This window comes from Sarcophilus harrisii, chromosome 1, assembly GCF_902635505.1.
Source record: "Sarcophilus harrisii chromosome 1, mSarHar1.11, whole genome shotgun sequence".
NCBI classification, from domain to species: Eukaryota; Metazoa; Chordata; class Mammalia; order Dasyuromorphia; family Dasyuridae; genus Sarcophilus; species Sarcophilus harrisii.
In genome coordinates this window covers 691,676,069-691,698,958 of record NC_045426.1, presented here as the reverse complement: position 1 = coordinate 691,698,958, position 22,890 = coordinate 691,676,069, and the positions used below count along the sequence as shown (strand labels likewise).

The 22,890-nt window shown below is 36.9% G+C and overlaps 3 pseudogenes; 1 reads left to right on the top strand and 2 right to left on the bottom strand.

Annotated features, from left to right (window-relative positions):
* Positions 1 to 8,141: 8,141 nt before the first annotated feature.
* LOC105749648 lies at positions 8,142 to 10,017 on the bottom strand (annotated as a pseudogene).
* Positions 10,018 to 13,387: 3,370 nt separating this feature from the next.
* Positions 13,388 to 15,013, bottom strand: LOC116420830 (annotated as a pseudogene).
* Positions 15,014 to 15,682: 669 nt separating this feature from the next.
* On the top strand, positions 15,683 to 19,874 carry LOC100918103 (annotated as a pseudogene).
* The last annotated feature ends 3,016 nt before the right edge of the window (positions 19,875 to 22,890 follow it).

The window sequence follows — 22,890 nt, the reverse complement described above, 5'->3', positions numbered from 1 at the left end:
TAAAAGCAATCTAAAAAAATTGTGAAAAGAAAGCTACCCAATTGGGAAAAGAGATACAAAATCATAGAAAGAAAATTAAATCCTTGAAAATTAAAATTGGGCAAGTGGAACTGAATGATATTTTAAAACACCAAGAGATAATAAAACTAGGGAAAATAGAAGAATATCTGGAAAATCTTCTTAGAAAAATAAAGGATGAGGAAAACAGATTGAGGAGAGAATATACAATTTTTGGAGTTTTTGAAAGTAATGATTTAAAAATCTGGATACAATTTTATAGGAAATTATAAAAGAAAATTTCCCTGAAGTTGAAGAACAAGTGTATAAAATAAAAAATAGGAGGAAAAAAAAACTACTGTTCACCACCTAAAAGAGATTCCAGGAAGAAAACATACAGGAATGTCTTAGCCAAATTTCAAAACTCCCCAAGTAGAAAATAGGGCAAGCAACCAGAAAAGAAAACAATGTAAATATTGCAGACATAATCAGGATTTCAGAAGACCCAGCAGCTACTATAATAAAACTGTAGATCTTGGATCATTATATTTTGAAGAGAAAAAGAGCTGGGGTTGTGTCCAAAAATCACTTCCAGAGCAAAGTTGAGTATGATTCTGAATAATAATTTTAAAAGGACGTAGGGTGAATTGAAAGACTTTTAGATATTTGTGACAAAAAGACCAGAACTCAATGGAAATATTGATATACAGGATCCAGAAGAAATATGAGGAAAATATTAAAAATTATTGTAATAAGCAGTCTTTAAGGTAAATCTGTTTTCTTCATATGTAGGAAAATACTAGCATCATTCTTACAGCAGTCATCATTAATGTAGTTTGAAAGAGAGATTGGGGCTGAGTTTGTATGTTGCAGTGAGACTAAAAAAACCAAATTAGATAAGAAAAATTAAAAAGGAACGATTCTACAGCTTGGATGTGAAAGGAAGAATTAATATAGAAGAAATAAGCTGATAGAGGGCTGATCATATTAAAACCTTATTCTCATCAGATTTGGATTGAAAATGAAATAACATGAATATCTAGAAGAGCATAGAAGTCTTGCCTGAGAAGGGAAATTGTAAGTAAAAATGAGATGGAAGGAAATGAAGAAATAATAATGATTACTTTGGATGTGAATAGGATATAAAACAGAAATATATAGCAGAATGGATTAAAAATGAAAGTCCAGCAATATGCTGTATACAAGAAAGACATTTAAGAATGAGAGAAGCACAGAGTTAAAATCGAAGATTGGGAGCTAGAGCCAAAATGGCAAAGGCAAAGATTTGCCTGAACCATTCCCCAAACCCCTTCAAGATAATGACTCTAAGCAAACACTAAACCTCCAGAACCCACACGAAGATAGAGGGAAATCTTTTTCCAGGCCAAGATAACTTAAAAGTTTGGCAGGTTTAGCAAGTTGTCTTTGTTTAATGGATACTGAATAAAGTGATTTTAATTTATCAATTTAATAAAGGTGGGGTGGGGGATCTCGGCATGAAAGGTTGATTGCACCACAGTGAGAATGGTCACTACCCCAGCGACCAGGTCTCAGGAAAACAGGAGCAGGGCTGGCCACCTAATCATTGTAAGAAGTGGTGATTTTCAGACCCAATCAGGAATGCACACTCCAATGAGAATGGAGCACAGACAGTGCAGTCCCCAAGAGTAAATGTTATTATGTTTCAACTTATGTGGATTAGCAATTACGATCTCAGACAAATTCATGGATAAAACAGTTTTAAGTGATAAACAAGGAAACGACATTTTGATTTTTTAAAAATACTTCGAATCAATGCTACTGAACCCATATGCACCAAACTCTATAGCACATTTCAAAAGACAAAAGATTCCATCCTGGGGTCAGAAGGACCTGAATTCAAAGAATCTAAACTGTTTAGATTGACAAGGAAAAAAGAATATTTTTTTCTTTTTTTAAAGTTTTTGATTTTTAAAACATATGCACAATTTTACACATTAACCCTTGAAAAATCTTATCTTCCATTTTTTCCCTTCTTTCCCCCACTACCTTCCCTAGATATCTTGTAATCCAATGTATACTGGATATGCATTTGCAATTCTTCTATGCATATTTCCCCTATTATAATGCTGCACAAGAAAAATTAAATCACAAATGAAAAAAATTAAGGAAAAAAAATAAAAGCAAGCAATAACAAAGAGTAAAAACACTATGTTGTGATCCATACTCAGTCCCCACAGTCTCTCTTTGGGTTCAGAGAGAGAGCCCTCTTCACAAGAACATTAGAACTGACCAAAATCATCTAATTGTTGAAAAGAGCCATATTCGTCAGAATCAACATGCTCTCCTTCTTGCTGTGTACAACGATCTGCTAGTTCGGCTCAGTTCAGCATCAGTTCATGTAAATCTTTCCAGGCTTCTCTGAAATCATCCTGCTGATGGTTTTTTTAGAGAACAATAATATTCCATTACATTCATAAACCATAACTCATTCAGCCATTCCCCAACTGATGGGCAGTTTCTTGCCTCTATATAAAGGGCTGCTGCCACAAATATTTTTGCACACGTGGGTCCATTCCCTCCCATGTGATCTCTTTGGGATACAATCCCAGTAGAAACACTGCTGGATCAAAGGGTATATGCAGTTTGCTAGAGCTTTGGGCATAGTTTCAAATTGCTCTCCAACATGGTTCAATCAGTTCACAACTCCACCAACAATGTATTAGTGTCCCAGTTTTCCCACATTCTCTCCAACATTTGTCAGCTTTTCCTCTCATCTTAGCCAATCTGAGAGGTGTGTAGTGGTAAGTCAGAGTTGTCTTAATTTGCATATCTCTGATCAATAGTGATTTAGAGCACCTTTTCATATGACTAAGAATGGTTCCAATTCGTTCACCTGAAAATTGTCTCTTCATATCCTCTGACAATTTATCAATTGGAGAATGACTTCAGTTCTTATAAATTTGAGTTAATTCTCTATATATTTTAGAAATGAGGCCTTTATCAGAATCCTTGAATGTAATAATTGTTTTCCAGTTTATTGCTTCCCTTTCAATCTTGTCTGCATGGTTATGTTTATACAGAAACTTTTAAAACTTAATATAATCAAAATTATTTTTTTGTATTCAGTAATGTACTCCAGTTCTTCTTTCGCTGCAAATTCCTTCCCTCTCCCAAGATCTGAGAGGTAAACTATTCTTTGTTCTTCTAATTTACTTATAATATCATTCATATCAGTTTATGTAATGAACCCATTTAGACCTTAGATACTGTGTATACTGTGTTAGGTGTGAGTAAATACCTAGTTTCTGCCACAGGAATTTTCAGTTTTCCCCAGTTTTTGTCAAATAGTAGCTAATTATGCCAAAAGCTGGGGTTTGTCAAATACTAAATGCCTGTAGTCATTGACTATTTTGTTCTGTGAATCTAACCTATTGTAACGACAGACTACTCTCTTTGTTAGCCAGTACAAAATGCATTTGGTGATTACTGCTTTCTAATATAGTTTTGGGTCTGGTACAGCTAAGTCACCTTTATTAGCATTTTTTTTTTATGATTTCCCTTGAAATTCTTGATCTTTTGTTCTTCCAAGTGAACAAAAAATGAATATTAAAATAAGCCTATTTTATACAAAGGAATCATAAATGAGCTTTCTAAGGGAGGGGAGGAGGGAAGAAGACCAGATAGATCGATTTGTAAGCAAATTCTCCAAAAATTTAAACATCAGCTAATTCCAATAAGGAGTAAATGAAAGAACAAGTACTACCAAACATTTTAAGTAAAAAAATATGATAATGACATATAAATAAGAGAGAACATGAATACAGAAAGAAAATTATAGACAAATTTCATTAATATATATGGGTGCAACAATTGTAAAGAAAATACTAGCCTGGAGACTACAAGAGTATATCACAGATTATAGATGATCACTAAATTGGATTATACCAAGAATGGTATAACATAAAAAATTCCATGAATATAATTACAGCATGTTTTTGATACAAATAAAGTGAGACTTAACTACTTGAAGAAATAGTGATTGTTTAAAGATGGGCAGAAGCAATATTAGAAAATGAAAATTCTACTTAAAGTAACGTACTTATTCAATGCTATCGCAATTGAACTACCAAAAACCATTTTCTTTAATTAGAAAAAGTAGTAATAAAATTCATTGGGAAGAACAAAAGGTCAAGAATATCAAAGGTACTCAGATCTAAAATTATATTATAGAGCAGCAGTTACCAAAACTATTTGGTATTGGCTAAGGAATAGATTAGTTGATCAGTGGAATAGATTGGGTTCAAGGGATAAAACAGTCAACAAATATAGCAACCTAGTCTTTGACAAACCCAAAGATCCCAGCTTTTGGGATAAGAACTTACTGTTTGATAAAAATTGCTGGGAAAATTGGAAACTAATATGGCAGAAACTAGGCATTGATCCATACTTAACGCCGTACACCAAGATAAGGTCAAAATGGGTTCATGACCTAGGCATAAAGAATGAAATTATTAATAAATTAGAGGAACATAGGATAGTTTACCTCTCAGACCTGTGGAAGGGGAAGGACTTTATGACCAAAGCAGAACTAGAGATCATTACTGATCACAAAATAGAAAATTTCGATTATACCAAACTGAAAAGTTTTTGTACAAACAAAACTAATGCAGACAAGATTAGAAGGGAAGCAATAAACTGGGAAAATATTTTTACAGTCAAAGGTTCTGATAAAGGCCTCATTTCCAAAATATATAGAGAATTAACTCTAATTTATAAAAAATCAAGCCATTCTCCAATTGAAAAATGGTCAAAGGATATGAACAGACAATTCTCAGATGAAGAAATTGAAACTATTTCTAGTCATATGAAAAGATGCTCCAAGTCATTATTAATCAGAGAAATGCAAATTAAGACAACTCTAAGATACCACTACACACCTGTCAGATTGGCTAAGATGACAGGAAAAAATAATGATGATTGTTGGAGGGGATGTGGGAAAACTGGGACATTGATGCATTGTTGGTGGAGTTGTGAACGAATCCAACCATTTTGGAGAGTAGTTTGGAACTATGCTCAAAAAGTTATCAAACTGTGCATACCCTTTGATCCAGCAGTGTTACTACTGGGATTATATCCCAAAGAGATTATAAAGAAGGGAAAGGGACCTGTATGTGCACGAATGTTTGTGGCAGCCCTTTTTGTAGTGGCTAGAAACTGGAAACTGAATGGATGTCCATCAGTTGGAGAATGGCTGAATAAATTGTGGTATATGAAAATTATGGAATATTACTGTTCTGTAAGAAATGACCAACAGGATGATTTCAGAAAGGCCTGGAGAGACTTACACGAACTGATGCTGAGTGAAATGAGCAGGACCAGGAGATCATTATATACTTCAACAACAATACTATATGATGACCAGTTCTGATGGACCTGGCCATCCTCAGCAACGAGATCAACCATCATTTCTAATGGAGCAGTAATGAACTGAACTAGCTATACCCAGAAAAAGAACTCTGGGAGATGACTAAAAACCATTACATTGAATTCCCAATCCCTATATTTATGCACACCTGCATCTTTGATTTCCTTCACAAGCTAATTATACAATAATTCAGAGTCTGATTCTTTTTGTACAGCAAAATAATGTTTTGGTCATGTATACTTATTATGTATCTAAGTTATATTTTAATATATTTAACATCTACTGGTCATCCTGCCATTTAGGGGAGGGGGTGGGGGGGGTAAGAGGTGAAAAATTGGAACAAGAGGTTTGGCAATTGTTAATGCTGTAAAGTTACCCATGTATATATCCTGTAAATAAAAGGCTATTAAATAAAAAAAAAAAAAAAAAAAGAATATCAAAGGTACTAATGAAAAAATGTTAAAGACATTTTAGTAATACCAATTTTATAGACAGTTTGTTGGATAAAGGTCTCCTATCTCAAATGGAGAACTTTGTGAAATGTATGCGATTGCGAGGAATTTTGAGTGAAAAGGATGTGTTTCCATGAAAAAAAAACCCAAAACTACTTCTAGTCATAAGAAATGCTCTTCAGTTTGGAAATGTGCTCAAAAAAAATCAAACTGTACATGGCATTTGATCTAAAGAAGGAAAGCGACCCTCATATGGAAAAAAATATTTGTGGCAGCCATTTTCGAACTGGAACCTAAATGGATGCCTATTAGTTGGAGAATGGCTGGATAATTATGGTATACGAATTTTTCGGAGTATGATTGTGCTGCAAGAAACGATCAGCAGGATAATTTCAAAGGGACCTGGAGAGACTTACATGAAGTGATGCTAGGTGAAATGAGCAGAACCAGGACATCATTGTACATGGCAACATCAATATTATATAACAGTCAGTCTGATGAGATGATTGTTGCCAGGTCCAATGATCTTGAGATAAAGAGAGCCATCTACACCCAGAGAGAGGACTGTGGGAACTGAATGTGAATCACAACATAATATTCTCACTCTTTTTGTTGTTGCTTGAACGAAAGTTCAAATACTTTCTTTTATTTGACCTGATTTTTCTTGTGCAAAACTAGGTATTAATATGTTTATATATATATATATATCGGATTTAACATATATTTTAACATGATTAAGATAAACTGAATTGTGTGCCATCTACGGGAGTGGATAGGGAAGAGGAGGGGAAAATCCGAAACAAAAGGCTATGCAAGGGTCAGTGTTGTCAAACTATTCGTGCTTGTTTTGAAAATAAAAAGCTTTTTTAAAAATAAGAAATATTCTAAATCAGTTTTTATCAGAGAGATGCAATGCAAATGAAAAGTAAGCAAAACATAATCTCACACCTATTAGATTGGTTAAAATGATAGAAAGAGGAAATGACAATTGTTAGAGGTGATGTGGGAAAATTGGGGCACTAAAACACTGTTGATAGAAGTGTGAACTCGTTTTATACAGCTATCTGCCCAAAGAATGATAAAAGTGCATTTACTCTTTGACTCCAGAATAAGACTATTAGCTGTGTTTCCCAGAGTGATCAGGGGAAAAGGAAAAGGACTAATATATATTCTAATAATCTAATAATATATCTAATCTAATCTAATATGTATTCTAATAATATATATTCAAAAATATTTATTGCAACTTTCTTTGTTGTGGCAAAGAATTGTAAATTGGGGGATGTCCTTCAATTGTGGAATGGCTAAACAAGTTGTGGTATATGATTGTGATGGAATAGTACTACACTGCAAGAAATAAGCTTGTTGCTTTTAGAAAACCAAAGAAAGAAATATGAAATAATGAATTGCAAAGTGAGCAGAACTCAGAGAACGTTGTATACAGTAACATCAATATTGTTCAAAAAATAATTGGGAACAATCAGGTTATTTCGAATATTATGAATACTCAGCTCAATTATAAAGGACTTATGAAGTAAGTGCTATCTACTTCCAGAGAAAAAACTGAAAAATAGAAGTAAGCAAAACATGGTTTGAAAAATTGATTTAAGTGTCATCCCAGAAGAAAATTTACAGGAATTTGTAAGTATATATAAAGATACATTATTTTCCAAGTTCTTGTTTACATTTCCTTGTTTCTCCTCCCCTGCTCCTTCCACCACCACCACCCCCAATAACAGAAAATTCAACAAGGCCAGCCTTATCCAAAACAATTTTATAATCAAAGGATTGAAAACAATAGTTAAACCACAAAAGTATGAGGATATGTACCAATAGAGTGTTAGTGAATGGAAAAAGAAATTTTGATTTTTGATGATACTGGATTATTTAGAACTTACTTTTAAGTAAAAGTACACACTGATGTCTGCAAGGAACTGTGTTCTTCACAAATAATTATTGAGCCAATATGGTTGCTTTGGATATTCATTGGTAAAAAGTAATCCACTGTAGCAACAAGTGTCTTTAAATTCACCAAATGTGTAAATGTTTGTCTTTGCACAAATGTCTTTGTACAATTGTCTTTGTAATAGTTATACAAGAAGCCACACTCTTGAAGGTTCACTAGAGCTGAAGTTCACAATTCTACTCACTTTATGCACTGCAGGTATGTAGTACATGGTACCTTGATGTTCAACTATTTTAATGTTTAAACAAAATTTCAATGTAGGTGATTTTTTTAATGAAAAAAATGTTTAAATTAACAAGAATGAGGGATGTTATTTCATCTAAGTTGAATGATTTAATCCTTGTGACATAGACATACCAGGTATAAAGAAGGGATGTGGCACTGGAGGTTGTCCATCTTGGGGCGCAAATGGAGGAGGGTAACTAGGAGGTGGCATCGAAAGCCCTGGACCAAAATAGGAAAGATCAGTATGAGCTGGAGGTAATTGTGGAGGGTGAAAGTTAAAGTTATATGCTGGCGCGGGGAAATATGCAGATGTTGGTGTAGGAATTATGGATGGTGGAAAGGATGATGCTAGGGCAGGTGGGACAAGTGATGGAGGGTTAAGAGGATATATGTGCGGAGGGTATTGCAAATGAGTGGCTTGTCCATATTCTGGGGGCAGAACCCCATGGAATGGTCTGTCTGTGTTCCTTATGAATTGCATATTTTCATAACCTTCTCCTGACATGTAGGCACTTGTATTTGACATTGAAGTGAGGTAGCTTGAAGGTGGTAGTGAGGGATGGTGAGGAAGAGGAGGTGGCTGATATACAGGGGCAGAATAACTTTGAGGAGCAATCTGGACGTTTGGGAGCTCTCCAATCTCCACTGTGCTGCTCTCATCTCCTTCTCCTGTTGAAACTGCACCTATGAGCACTGGCTTCCATTCCAAAGGTTGATGTGCAGGTAATCTTGATGTGTGTATGGTCTCGATTTGGAAGATTTTAGATGGTGATGACTCTGCTGCCTTGTTATCTTCCCTGGAAGAAACAGCGAGTGATTGTTTAAGCTTCTTGGGAGGGTTAGGCTGAGGAGATGGTGTCTTAGATTGTTGTGCTTGCTGCTCTTGCTGCTGCTCTTCACTTCTGGGTCTCTTTCTTTTGAGGCTGCCACCGTTCGGAATTCTGAGAAAGCTCTGACTGTTGTCATAGCACTGGAGTGAGGGCACTTGAGATCTTGACCGAAGAGACTCTGGTTGCTGCAATTGCTGAACTGTATGGAGAGTTCTCTGCTGGTGTTCTTGTGAATGGAGATCCAGGATCTGATGGCCAATATCTTCTAATACCTCATCAGATATATCTGGAACAAACTGTTCCCACCATCTCCTGTACAATGGGTTTGCTGTCCATTTCTCTATTTCAAGTTTGCATGAGCGACCTGCCAAGTGCATCACTGAGACTGCTATGATGTCAGGTTTCCACTGTAACGATAACGTAGTGCACAAGCTGTCATTTAGAAATGTCCATGCCATTTGAAGTAACTTTTGGATTTGGTTTTGATCACCTTTGAGTTGTTTGGCATATTTTAACAGGAATTCGTAGGGATGTTCCACCTGAAAATCAAACTTTATGCTCTCTAATAATTCCATCTCCAAAGTAAAAATTTCTTCCTTAGGGTCACTTCCAAATTTACTGAACTGTTCGTCATTTAATAAGCTGCGAACTGTTTTGAGAATATCAATACATCTTTTAGGAGTTTCTTCTACTTTTCCTGCCAAAAAGAGAGCACACGCTCCTGTCACATATCTCGGGAATTTCTTAAACGAACGAAACATGTAGAAACGGTGAAAAAACATTATTCCAGTAGCCACCGTGACGTAGGGCAGTTGCAAACGTTTTCCTACATCAAAGATGAACCTGGCACCGTCTCGTCGGTATTGGGCTTCAATAGCTGGATCCAGGCCCTCTAACAGTGAAGGCGTTTTAAGTAAATTTTTTTTATCCCAGTACCAGCATGGCTTTCCGTAGTCCAGACTTTGGTCTGCCAAAGTTTCTGAAGAACTGGAAGTTTCTTTATTCCCCTTCATTTCTTGAAGTCAACTTGTTCTTAGTGAAAACTTTTCCTGAGTAAGTTGGAATCTTCCACCTCACCAAGTCCTCCTTCAATGCAGACCGCAGCGATTTTGCACGTGGGGTGCCAGAAAGCCTGGAACAAAAAAAAAAATCGGTACAATTCAATATTATTAATTTAATCAGATGTATTTCTATATTGTCTTATACAAGAATAGGCTATCATGTGTGGTTGATATGAAGATAGTTTGTCCGAATTTGTTGGAAGCTGCTTCCTTAGAATAAGCTGATGCTTAATGTGAGGAGACTGATAAACTTCTCACCCCTCTGTGTGAAGCTCGCTCTTCCACTTGGGAATTTCTCTAATTCATAAACCTCCCCATTCTAACATGGTGCGAAGCTAGTTCTTCCAAGTTGTCAATCCCTCAATCCTAGTTAAGCCTGGATGGTAAAATATGTCCCAGCTATGCTTTCCTCTCTCTCTCCCTCCTTCCCTGTTTCCTCTCTCACTCCCTCCTGTTTTCTTATTCTCCCTCCTTACCTCTTTCCTTCTGCACCACGAGGTGCTTGCGGAAGCCTCCGCCTGGGCCCTGAGGGAAGGTCGGTGGAGAAAGCTCCTCTCAGCTTCTAAGAAAGCTCGGTGGGGAAAGCTCTGCGATGCGATGCGATGCGATGCGATGCGATGCGATGCGATGCGATGCGATGCGATGCGATGCGATGCGATGCGATGCGATGCGATGCGATGCGATGCGATGCGATGCGATGCGATGCGATGCGATGCTCTTCAACAACGCGGCCTGAGACCTTCCTCAGCAACTGGAACCCCCGCCTGATTGCTGCTTATTTAAAGAGGCTACGAGTTAACACTTGGTTCTAGGAGGCTACGCGTTAACACTTGGTTCTAGGAGGCTACGCGTTAACACTTTGTTCCAAGCGACTAAGACTTAACACCTTCTAGAGAAGAACTTGGGAACCTTAACCAGAGAAATTCTAAATGGAAAGGTTTCCTCTGCCCAGATTGCTAGAGACAATTTAAGTTTGCCTAAGATTTCCTAAATTTTTCCTTTGTAAGTCAGGCCATCCAAAGGAAGAGAGAGCAAATTCGTGGGTTGCTGCTACTGGTGTGGATGAGCTCAAGTTGGTTTCTGTTAAAGGGGAAAAGAGAGAGGACCTCAGATTTTCAAAGAAGAGCAATGACCAAAGTTTCCTAAACCAATAAATTTCATGAATTTTATGTCCTTCTTTCAATAAATTTTAGCTTTTCATGAATCAGGAAAGGGTTAACATTTTTAATCCAACTTTGTTGTCCCAGAGGCCAAGAAGTTCTCAATATTCATTTGAATATAATTTACAAACTTTAGTTTGGGATCCATATACATCGGAATTTACAGACTTTAGTATTCAAGATTTTTTCCCATTTAAAATGACAGTCTGAATTCTCAGATGAAGAAATTGAAACTACTTCTAGCCATATGAAAAGATGCTCCAAGTCATTATTAATCAGAGAAATGCAAATTAAGAGAACTCTGAGATACCACTACACACGTGTCAGATTGGCTAGAATGACAGGGAAAGATAATGGGGAACGTTGCAGGGGATGTGGGAAAACAGGGACAGTGATACATTGTTGGTGGAAATATGAATACATCCAGCCATTCTGGAGAGTAATTTGGAACTATGCTCAAAAAGGTATCAAACTGTGCAGACCCTTTGAGCCAGCAGTGTTACTACTGGGCTCATATCCCAAAGAGATTTTAAAGAAAGGAAAAAGACCTGTATGTTCAACAATATTTGTGGCAGCCCTCTTTGTAGTGGCCAGAAACTGGAAACTGAGTGCATCCCCATCAATTGGAGAATGGTTGGGTAAATTGTGATATATGAATGTTATGGAATATTATTGTTCTGTAAGAAATGACCAGCAGGATGAATACAGAGATGCTTGGAGAGAGTTACATGAACTGATGCTAAGTCAAATGAGCAGAACGAGGAGATCATTATATACTTTAACAATGATACTGTATGAGGATTTATTCTGATGGAAGTGAATTTCTTTGACAAAGAGAAGACTAACTGTTTCAATTGATCAGCGAGGGACAGAAACAGTTACACCCAAAGAAAGAACACTGGGAAATGAATGTAAACTGCTTGCATTTTGGTTTTTCTTCCCAGGTTATTTTTACCTTCAGAATCCCATTCTTCCTGTGTAACAAGAGAACTGTTCAGTTCTGCACACATATATCGTATCTAGGATATATTGTGACCTATTTAACATGTATAGGACTGCTTGCCATCTGGGGGAGTGGGTGGAGGGAGGGAGGGGAAAAGTCAGAACAGAAGTGAGTGCAAGGGATACTGTTGTAAAAAATTACCCAGGCATAGGCTCTGTCAATAAAAGTTATAATTATTTAAAAAAGTAAAATAAATTAATTTAAAAAGTCATTCCAGAATTACAATAATCCCAGAATCCTAGAATAATGTAATAACATTCACAATATCATGAATTTCAATGCCTGGAACAAAGTTTTTTTTTTTTTTATGATTTTATTCAAGGAAGTAACTGACTCAAGGTGTATCCTTTGTGACCAAAATTTAAACTAGCAGAATGATGTTACATTTGCATTTCTAAAAGATATCAAGATTGCAGGATTTGTAAGTGTATATATAAACATACATTATTTTCCAAGTTATTGTTTAAGTTTCCTTCTTTCTCCTAGCCTCCCCCTTTTAAAAAACGACACCACAAAACAGCAGCAAATTTAACAAGGTTAGCCTGTCCAAAACAATTTTAACATTAAAAGACTGAAAACAATAGTTAAACCATGAAAGTATGATGTCATGTACCACTGGAACATGTTACTGCATGGAAAATAAAATTTTGACTTTAAATGATATTGGATTATTTAGAATTTACTTTTCAGTAAAAGTAGGCATTGATTTCTAAAAGGAAATGGGTTCTTTACATGTAATTATTGAGCCAATATGGTTGGTTTGTATATTCATTGATAGAAAGCAATCTGGTGGAGCAGCAAGTGCCTTATAATTCATCAAATATGTAAAGATTGGTTATAATTGCCTTTGAAATACTTATACAAGAAGTCAATACCCTGGAAGATTCACTAGAGCTCAAATTCACAATTCTACTCACTTTGTGTACTACAACTATGTAATATTATACAAGGTACCCTGATGTTCAACTCTTTTAATGTTGAAACAAAACTTCACTGTAGGTGACTTTTAAAACGTGAAAAAAAATGTTTTTGATTTAAAAAGAAAAGAAATGGGGGGTGTTATTTCAGCCAAATTGAATGACTTAATTCTTTTACAATAGACATTCGAAGTGGGGGTGTGGGAGGTTGTCCATCTTGGGGAACAAATGGAGGAGGGCAACTAGGAGGTAGCATGCAAAGCCTTGGACAAGAAAAGGAAGGATTACCGTGAGCTGGAGGCAATTGTGGAGGGTGAAAATAAAAGTTGTATGCTGGTGGGGGGAAATATACATATGTTGGTGTCAGAATTATGGGTGGTGGAAATGATGCAAGGGGAGGAGGTGGAAAAAGTGAAAGAGAATTAAGAGGATGTATGTAACGAGGGTATGGCAAATGAATGGGTTGTCTAGATGCTGGGGCAGAACCCCAGCGAGTTCTGTCTTCATAATGGACTGCATATTTTTACAACCTTCTCCTGACATATAGGAACTTGTATTTGACATTGCAGTGAGGTAGCCTGAGGAGGGTAGTGGGGGATGGTGAGGAAGAAGAGGTGGCTGATACACAGGGGCAGAGGAATCTGGACTTTTGGAAGATCTCCAACCTCCAATCTGTTATTCTGCTCTCCCTCTCTTATTGCAACTGCACTTGTGAGCAGTGGCTTACATTCCTGAGGTGGATGTAAAGGTAATGTTGGTGTGTGTATGGTCTCAATTTGGGAAATTTTAGATGGTGATGATTCTGCTGCCTTGGAATCTTACTTGGAAGAAACAACCAATGACGGTTTAACCTTCCTAGGAGGGTTAGGCTGAAGAGATGGTTTCTTAGATTGTTGTGCTTGCTGCTGTTGCTGCTGCTGTTCTCTGCTGGGTCTCTTTCTTTTGGGGCTGCCACGTTCGGAATTTTGATAATGCTCTGACTGTTGTCACCGCATGGAATGAGGGCACTTGAGGCCTTGACCGAAGAGACTCTGGTTGCTGCAATTGCTGAGCTGTATGGAGAGCTCTCTGGTGGTGTTCTTGTGAATGGAGATCCAGGATCTGATGGCCAATATCTTCTAATACATTAACAGATACATCTGGAACAAACTGTTCCCACCATCTCCTGTACATTGGTTTTGATATCCATTCCTGTATTTCAACTTTGCATGAGTGACCTGCCTAGTACATCACTGAGACTGCTATGATATCAGGTTCCTGCTGTAATGATAATGTAGTACACAAGCTGTCATTTACAAATGTCCATGCCATTTGCACTAACTTTTGAATTTGGTTTTTATCACCTTTGAATTGTTTGACATATTTTAAGAGGAATTTGTAGGGATGTTCCTCTTGGAAATCAAACTTTATGGTCTGTAATAAGACACGCTCCAAAGCCATAATTTCTTCCTTTGGATCGTCTCCAAATTGACCAAAGTGTGCTTCATTTAATAAGCTGCGATCTGTTTTGAGAATATTGTTACATCTTTTAGGAGTTTCTTCTACTTTCCCTGCCAAAAAAGAGCACACACTCCTGTCACATAACTTGGGATTTGCTTGAATGAATGAAACATGTAAAAACCGGGAAAATAAATTATTCCGGTAGCCACCGTAACATAGTGTAGTCCAAAATGCATTCCTACATCGAAGATGAACCTGGCACCCTCTCAGCAATACTTGGATTCAGTAATTAGATCCATGCCATCTAAAAGTGAAGGTGTCTTAGATAAAGCTTATTTATGCCAGAACCAGCATGGTTTTCTGTAGTCCAAACTTTGGTTTGCCAAAATTTCTGAAGAACTGGAAGTTTCTTCATTCCCATTCATTTCTTGAAATAAGTTTGTTCTTAATGAAAAGTTTTCCTGAGTTAGAATCCTTCCACCTCACCAAGTACTTAGCAACACCTCTCAATGATGACTCCTCTCCTCTCCATTAATAATTAATTATGTTTTAATTAATATGATATAATAAAATATGCGTGATAATATTTTCTTCTCCATCCAGAGTCATTTCTTCTGCTAATTTCAAAAGAAACCCTTTTGCATCCATTTTAGCTGACACATAGCATTCCATTCTGACGCTGGACTGGGCTGGTCCTCTCTTTTTTCCCCAATAACAGAGGTCTACCTGAGCTCCTCCACATCACTAGCAGCAACCCACAATTTTTTGCTCCCTCCCTCAAAGTTTGGGATTGTCTGACTTACAAAGGAGACACTTAGTCAATTTGCCTCGAGCAATCTGGGCAAAGGAAACTTTTCTATTTAGAATTTCTCTGGGTAAGATTCCCAGGCTCTTCTCAAGAAAGTGGTAACTCTTCCCCGAATCAAACCAGGCGGTAACTCGTAGGTTCCTAGAACCAGGCGTTAACTCGTAACCTCCTATTACCAGGTGTTAACTCGTAGCTTCCTATTACCAGGTGTTAACTCATAGCCTCTTTAAATAACCAGCAACAAGGCTGGGTCTCTAGTAGCTGGGAAAGATCCTAGGCAGTTGTAGTGAAGTGCGGAGAGGAGCAGAGCTCTAGCGACTGAACCTTTCCACTGATCCTCCCTTTGGAGTGGAGAGGTTCTCCCTACCCACCCTCCCTCAGGACTAGAACGGAGAGGAGCTCTCCCCACAGAACTTCCTTCACCAACTGAGGGGAGGTCTCCCACCGCCCTCCCTCAGGGCCCAGGCAGGAGCTTGTGCACACACCTTCCCGCCAACATGGCAACTTCATCAGAAGAAGTTTTACTGATCATAAAGAAGGTGCGTCAGAAGAAGCAAGATGGAGCCTTGTATCTCATGCCAGAAAGGATCGCTTGGGCGCCTGAAGGCAAAGACACATTTACAATCAGCCATATGTATAGGCACATTAAATGCCAGAAAATCAGCCGAGAAGAAAAAGCTAAAATCCAACTTCAGCTGGTCCTACATGCGGGAGGCAAAATTAACTTCCATTTTTCCAATGGAAGCACAGCTGTAAGCGATCGAAATACCGTGAAGGACCTTCTTCAGCAGTTGCTGCCCAAATTCCACAGGAAAGCCAGGAAAGAACTGAAAGAGAAAAACAGAAGGCTGCAAGAAGATCCCGTTTTGTTTCAGCTTTATAAAGACCTGGTTGTGAGTCAGGTGATCAGTGCTGACGAATTCTGGGCCAATCGTTTCAGCGGGAATGCTGTGGAGAGCCCTGCGGCATCCAATCACAAACAGGATGTGGGCATTTCGGCGGCGTTTCTGGCTGATGTCCGCCCTCCAAAAGAGGGTCGTGATGGCCTGAAGTATAACTTGACTTCTGACATCATTGAGTCCGTATTGAGGACCTACCCAGCAGTGAAAACGAAATATGCAGAAAACGTTCCAAAGAACATGACAAAAAAGGAGTTCTGGGCACGGTTTTTGCAATCCCATTACTTTCATAGAGATCGGCTTTACATGGGCTCACGGGATCTCTTTGCAGAATGTGCCCAAATGGATGAAAAGAGTTGGGAAACGATGCTGTCACTAGGAGTGAAAAACCCACTACTAGATTTGACAGCTATGGACGATACATCCTTAGATGAGGGCTATGGGGTGTCCCCTGTGCCATCTACTTCCGACTCTTCAAAATCCATAAAGCAGAAGAGAAATGCCGCCATCATCAAGAGAATTAACCACCACAGTGCTATGGTCCTGGCAACGACTCTCAGGAAACGTGAAGCCCCAAACGAGAACAACAGTGAAAACGGCAGCACGGAGGGGAACTCTCTGGTTTCAGACTTCTATCAACCCCCAGTCAAAAGGATGAAGTTCCAAGAATCCATGGACTATTAAGACTTGGGGGGAGGGGGGATGTAACAGCGTCAAAACAATGCACTTAGCCTGAAGATGAAGGATCGCTATTATCATGGCCCAACTGCAATTCAGTCCCTCCAGTGTGAAACAAGTCGGGATATCATTGATGGTTTTCAGAGTATTAAGCAAGAGATGGGGGTGGGAGTTGTTTTTGGAAGGGGGGGGGAGGAGAAACAAGGAAATGTAAACAAGAACTTGGAAAATAATATATGTTTATATATACTTACAAATTCCTGTAAATTTTCTTCTAGGACAACATTTAATAAACCAATTTTTCCAACCATGTTTTGCTTATTTCTATTTATCAGTTCTTTCTCTGGAGATAGATAGCACCTTACTTCACAGGTCCTTTATAGTTGAGCTGAGTATTTATAATATTTGAGATAACCTGATTGTGCCAAAGTATTCTTTGAACATTATTGATGTTACTGTATACAACATTCTCTGAGTTCAGCTCACTTCACAAATCCTTATTTCATATATTTTTCCATGGTTTTCCAAAATCAACAAGCAGTTGATCATTTCTCACAGTGTAGTGTAGTACTGTTCCATCACAATCATATACCATAATTCTTTAAGCCATTTCACAATTGAAGGGCATCCCTTCAATTTACAATTCTTTGCCACCACAAAGAGAGTTGCTATAAATATTTTAGAATATATAGGTCTTTTCCCTTCTCCCCTGATCACTCCAGGAAACACAGCTAATATTCTTACTCTGGAGTCAAAGAGTAAATGCACTGTTATAATTCTGTGATTAGATAGCTCTATAAAATGCTTGGATGAGTTCACTATTCTATCAACAGTGTTTTAGTGCCCCAATTTCCCCATATCACCTCTAACAATTGTCATTTCCTCCTTCTATCATTTTAACCAATCTAATAGGTGTAAGATTATGTTTTAATTAATTTGCATTTCTCTGATCAGAAATGATTTAAAGCATTTCTTATTTTTTTTTAAAAAAGCTTTTTATTTTCTTTTTATTTATTTAATAGCCTTTTATTTACAGGTTATATGCATGGGTAACTTTACAGCATTAACAATTGCCAAACCTCTTGTTCCAATTTTTCACCTCTTACCCCCCCACCCCCTCCCCCAGATGGCAGGATGACCAGTAGATGTTAAATATATTAAAATATAAATTAGATACACAATAAGTATACATGACCAAACCGTTATTTTGCTGTACAAAAAAGAATCAGACTCTGAAATATTGTACTTGTGAAGGAGGCTGTAGCTTGTGAAGGAAATCAAAAATGCAGGTGGGCATAAATATAGGGATTGGGAGTTCAATGTAATGGTTTTTAATCATCACCCAGAGTTCTTTCTCTGGGCATAGCTGGTTCAGTTCATTACTGCTCCATTGGAAATGATTTGGTTGATCTCATTGCTGAGGATGGCCAGGTCCATCAGAACTGGTCATCATATAGTATTGTTGCTGAAGTATATAATGATCTCTTGGTCCTGCTCATTTCACTCAGCATCAGTTCGTGTAAGTCTCTCCAGGCCTTTCTGAAATCATCCTGTTGGTCATTTCTTACAGAACAATAATATTCCATAATATTCATATACCACAATTTATTCAGCCATTCTCAAATTGATGGGCATCCATTCAGTTTCCAGTTTCTAGCCACTACAAAAAGGGATGCCACAAACATTCATGCACATACAGGTCCCATTCCCTTCTTTAGTATCTCTTTGGGATATAAGCCCAGTAGTAACACTGCTGGATCAAAGGGTATGCACCATTTGATAACTTTTTGAGCATAGTTCCAAACTACTCTCCAGAATGGTTGGATTCGTTCACAACTCTACCAACAATGCATCAGTGTTCCAGTTTTCCCGCATCCCCTCCAACAATCATCATTATTTTTTCCTATCATCTTAGCCAATCTGACAGGTGTGTAGTGGTATCTTAGAGTTGTCTTAATTTGCATTTCTCTGATTAATAATAACTTGGAACATCTTTTCATATGACTAGAAAATAGTTTCAATTTCTTCATCTGAGAATTGTCTGTTCATATCCTTTGACCATTTTTCAATTGGAGAATGGCTTGATTTTTTATAAATTAGAGTTAATTCTCTATATATTTTGGAAATGAGGCCTTTATCAGAACCTTTGACTATAAAAATATTTTCCCAGTTTATTGCTTCCCTTCTAATCTTGTCTGCCTTAGTTTTGTTTGTACAAAACTTTTCAGTTTGGTATAGTCGAAATTTTCTATTTTGTGATCAGTAATGATCTCTAGTTCTTCTTTGGTCATAAAGTCCTTCCCCTTCCACAGGTCTGAGAGGTAAACTATCCTGTGTTCCTCTAATTTATTAATAATTTCATTCTTTATGCCTAGGTCATGAACCCATTTTGACCTTATCTTGGTGTACGGTGTTAAATGTGGATCAATGTGTAGTTTCTGCCATATTAGTTTCCAATTTTCCCAGCAATTATTATCAAACAGTAAGTTCTTATCCCAAAAGCTGGGGTCTTTGGGTTTGTCAAAGACTAGGTTGCTATATTTGTTGACTGTTTTATCCCTTGAACCTAACCTATTCCACTGATCAACTAATCTATTCCTTAGCCAGTACCAAATGGTTTTGGTAACTGCTGCTCTATAATATAGTTTTAGATCTGGTACAGAAAAGCTTTTTATTTTCAAAACATGCACAGATAATTTGACAACACTGACCCTTGCATAGCCTTGTGTTTCAGATTTCCCCTCCTTCCCTCCCAATCCATCACTTGGATAACAAACATGTTAATCATGTTAAAATATATGTTAAATCCAATATGTATAAACATATTTATACTATTCTCTTGCTGCACAAGAAAAATCAGATCAAAAAAGAAAGTAAATGAATAAGAAAACAAAATACAAATATACAACAAAAAAGTGTGAATGTTATGTTGTGATCCACATTCTGTTCCTGTCTCTGGGTCTAGATGGTTCTCTTCAATCCTTACATCATTGGAACTGGCATCACTCATCCTATCAGCATTGAACGTTAAATCAGAAAAAAAATTCCGATAGATTGTCAAACTGATCAGCACATGGCCTTCTATTCTTAAACCTCTACCAGAAATTCTCCTTAGCAATAGCCTAGTAACAAATAACAACCTAAAAGGAAACTATACCTTTCTACGAGTATTTAATGTCCTGCTCTTCTAGGTCTCCTTTTCAATATATAGCCAAAATGAATGGAGAGTTACAACTATATTCTCTGAATCCTTTGGTTCATGTTCCCTAAGAACAGAACCTTTCTCTTTGCTGGAGAGAGAGACAAGTGGATAGAACCTTAGAAGCATATTAAGATGCCAATCAAAATTTCAGGAATAGCATGAGGTCTCCAAGAAAGATATAGTATCTGTGTCAAAAGAAATGGTAGGAGCAGGCAATTTAGGGATGAGCTATTCAATTTTAAAGGATGACTTCACATTGAACTTTACCTTTAGAGCTTATGAATATTGACATATACTCATTACTTACTAAGATCTCTGAGACAGAATAAAAGGAAATAGGAGAGAAGAGTCTGCCAAGCAATTAGTCTTCTCCAGACAATGAGATGGGCTATGAGTATACCCAAGGGCTTTGACAAAGTTAATGGGGCAATAGGAAAAATGGAAAAGATTAGAGGTAAAGATAGTAGTTATTTTTTTCTTATAAAAAACAGACATAGGTAAAGCATTTCAATACCAAGAGATAATAACCATGTTCTCCCTGCCCCTTGAAGAGTCATAGAAGTTAATGAGGAATATGGGTGAGTCAAGATTTTCATATTTTTAATCCAGGAGTTCCAAATATCAGTGAATCAAATTGATTCATCAAATTCAAAATCAAAATGAATAAAATTCCCAAGATCAAGCCACAGGAAGAAAAAAGTGAATTCTCATGAAATTCTCCTTCATTGTAGCCCACACAGGTAGCCCACAAGGACAGATTCTCTGGTAGCTGAAACAGCGATGAAAATTGTGACACAGGAGACAAGAGGAAATATTTGTGTCAAGAAATGATTAGTAAGATACCCAAAGCAGTGGTAAATGATCACAAACTCTGTTCAAAATCAGTCAGAAAGCCTAAATAAATCTGATAATCTCTAGTACATTTGTAGATTAGTATGAGCAGAGTAAAACAAATTCTGGTTATATGTAACAAATTGCTTTGTCTTCAATGAGACTAGAAAGCTATACTGATTAATCACTACATTGAGACTTGGCTACTTTGGTACCAATGCACTAAATGAAGAAAATAAAGTCATATTTTTGCTGGAAGCATGGCTCAGGCCAAGTACCCAGAATAGAATTCTGCTATGGGAAATAATTCTCAAAGCATGAGTTATCACATTTTTTATCTTAGCATTCATCAAAGCTACAAAGGCAAAAATCAAAGGCCCTGTCCTGAGAAGGACCTCCAGTTGTATGAATCCTCTCCTATGCCTCCATATGATATTACCCTCCAGCCTGCCTCACCTTCACCCTTGTTCCCTGGCATAACCTCCCGTTATTTCTGTGATAAGATCATAAAAGTATTAGAACACTAATTGGATGATTATCCAATATAGATTGGTTATGGTATAAGCAGAGAAGGAATAGATAGGCAGGCAGCCTTCAAAATAGCAGTGATAGGTAGCGGGTCTCTGAAAAGAGAGGAAAGGAAGAATTGGACAAAGTAATGTGGAAAGCATTTCAATTTGATTTCATATGTGACTTAATTCAATAACATGGCCATACTTCTCATACAATGTCAGCTTCTGTGTAATCTATGGTCCAACCATAATGATCTTTCCCTCATCTTCTTCAATTGTTCTTTTTCATGGGACACCCCCATTCCATGTATACTTTACTTCCTTCCTTGCTTTTTCTTTAGAATTCAATTCAACATCTTATAGGAGCCTTTCCTTAGTCCTCATTTCCTAATCCCCAAAACACACACATATACATACATACAATCAATGTCAGTCTTCCCCTCTAAGGATATTTTGAATAAATTTGTTCATTTTTCATTTATAAAATTCCTTATCTTCAAGAAGCTTGTGGTCAATTGAGGCAGATGTTTCTGTTGTGAGTGTTCCAATGCCTAAAGCATAGGAGATATTTAATTAAAATGTATTGATTGATCTGTATAAATAGTGAAAGCTACCATGTATGATTCTTTTCCTTCTTTAAACAATGACCTGGGTACTACAAAACATTACATCAGCTAACAAATTTCTTATGGAATTGGAAATAATTAAGGCTTTACCCATCTCTTCTCTGCAAGATTTTATTTATTTTATTTTATTTAGTTTTCAATATTCATTTTTATAAAATTTTGAGTTTCAAAATTTTTCTCCCTTCCTCCCTCCCTTTCAGTCCCCTTCCCTAATATAGCAAAAAATATAATCTAAGTTATAAATATTGAATCATTTTAAACATATTTTCACATTAGTCATGTTGTGAAAGAAGAAACAGAACAAAAGAGAAAATCATATACATACACACACAAAAATAGATAATAAAATGAAAAAAAGTGTGGTTTGATTTACATTCTGATTCCATAATCTTTCTCTTGATGAAGATAGTATTTTCTATTATGAGTCTTTTGGAATTGTCTTGCATCAGTGTATTGCTGAAGCCATTCACAGTTGATCATCACATAATATTACTGTTACTATATAAATATTCTCCTAGTTCTGTTCACTTCACTCGGCATCAGTTCATGTGTAAGTCTTTCAAGGTTTTTCTTGAAATCTTCTTGCTAATCATTTCTTATAGCACAATACTATTCCATTACATCCATACACCACAACTTGTTCAGTCTTTTCCCGATTGATGGTCATCCCTTAATTTCCAATTCTTTGCCACCACACAAAGAACTACTATGTATATATATATATATATATATATATATATATATATATATATTTATATATATATGTATGTATGTATATTATACAGGTATGTCCTTTCCCCTTTCTTATGATCTCTAGGTCACTAGGATCCTCATCCCAAGTGATTCCTCAGAAGTTTATCATTAAGAATTTCTTTA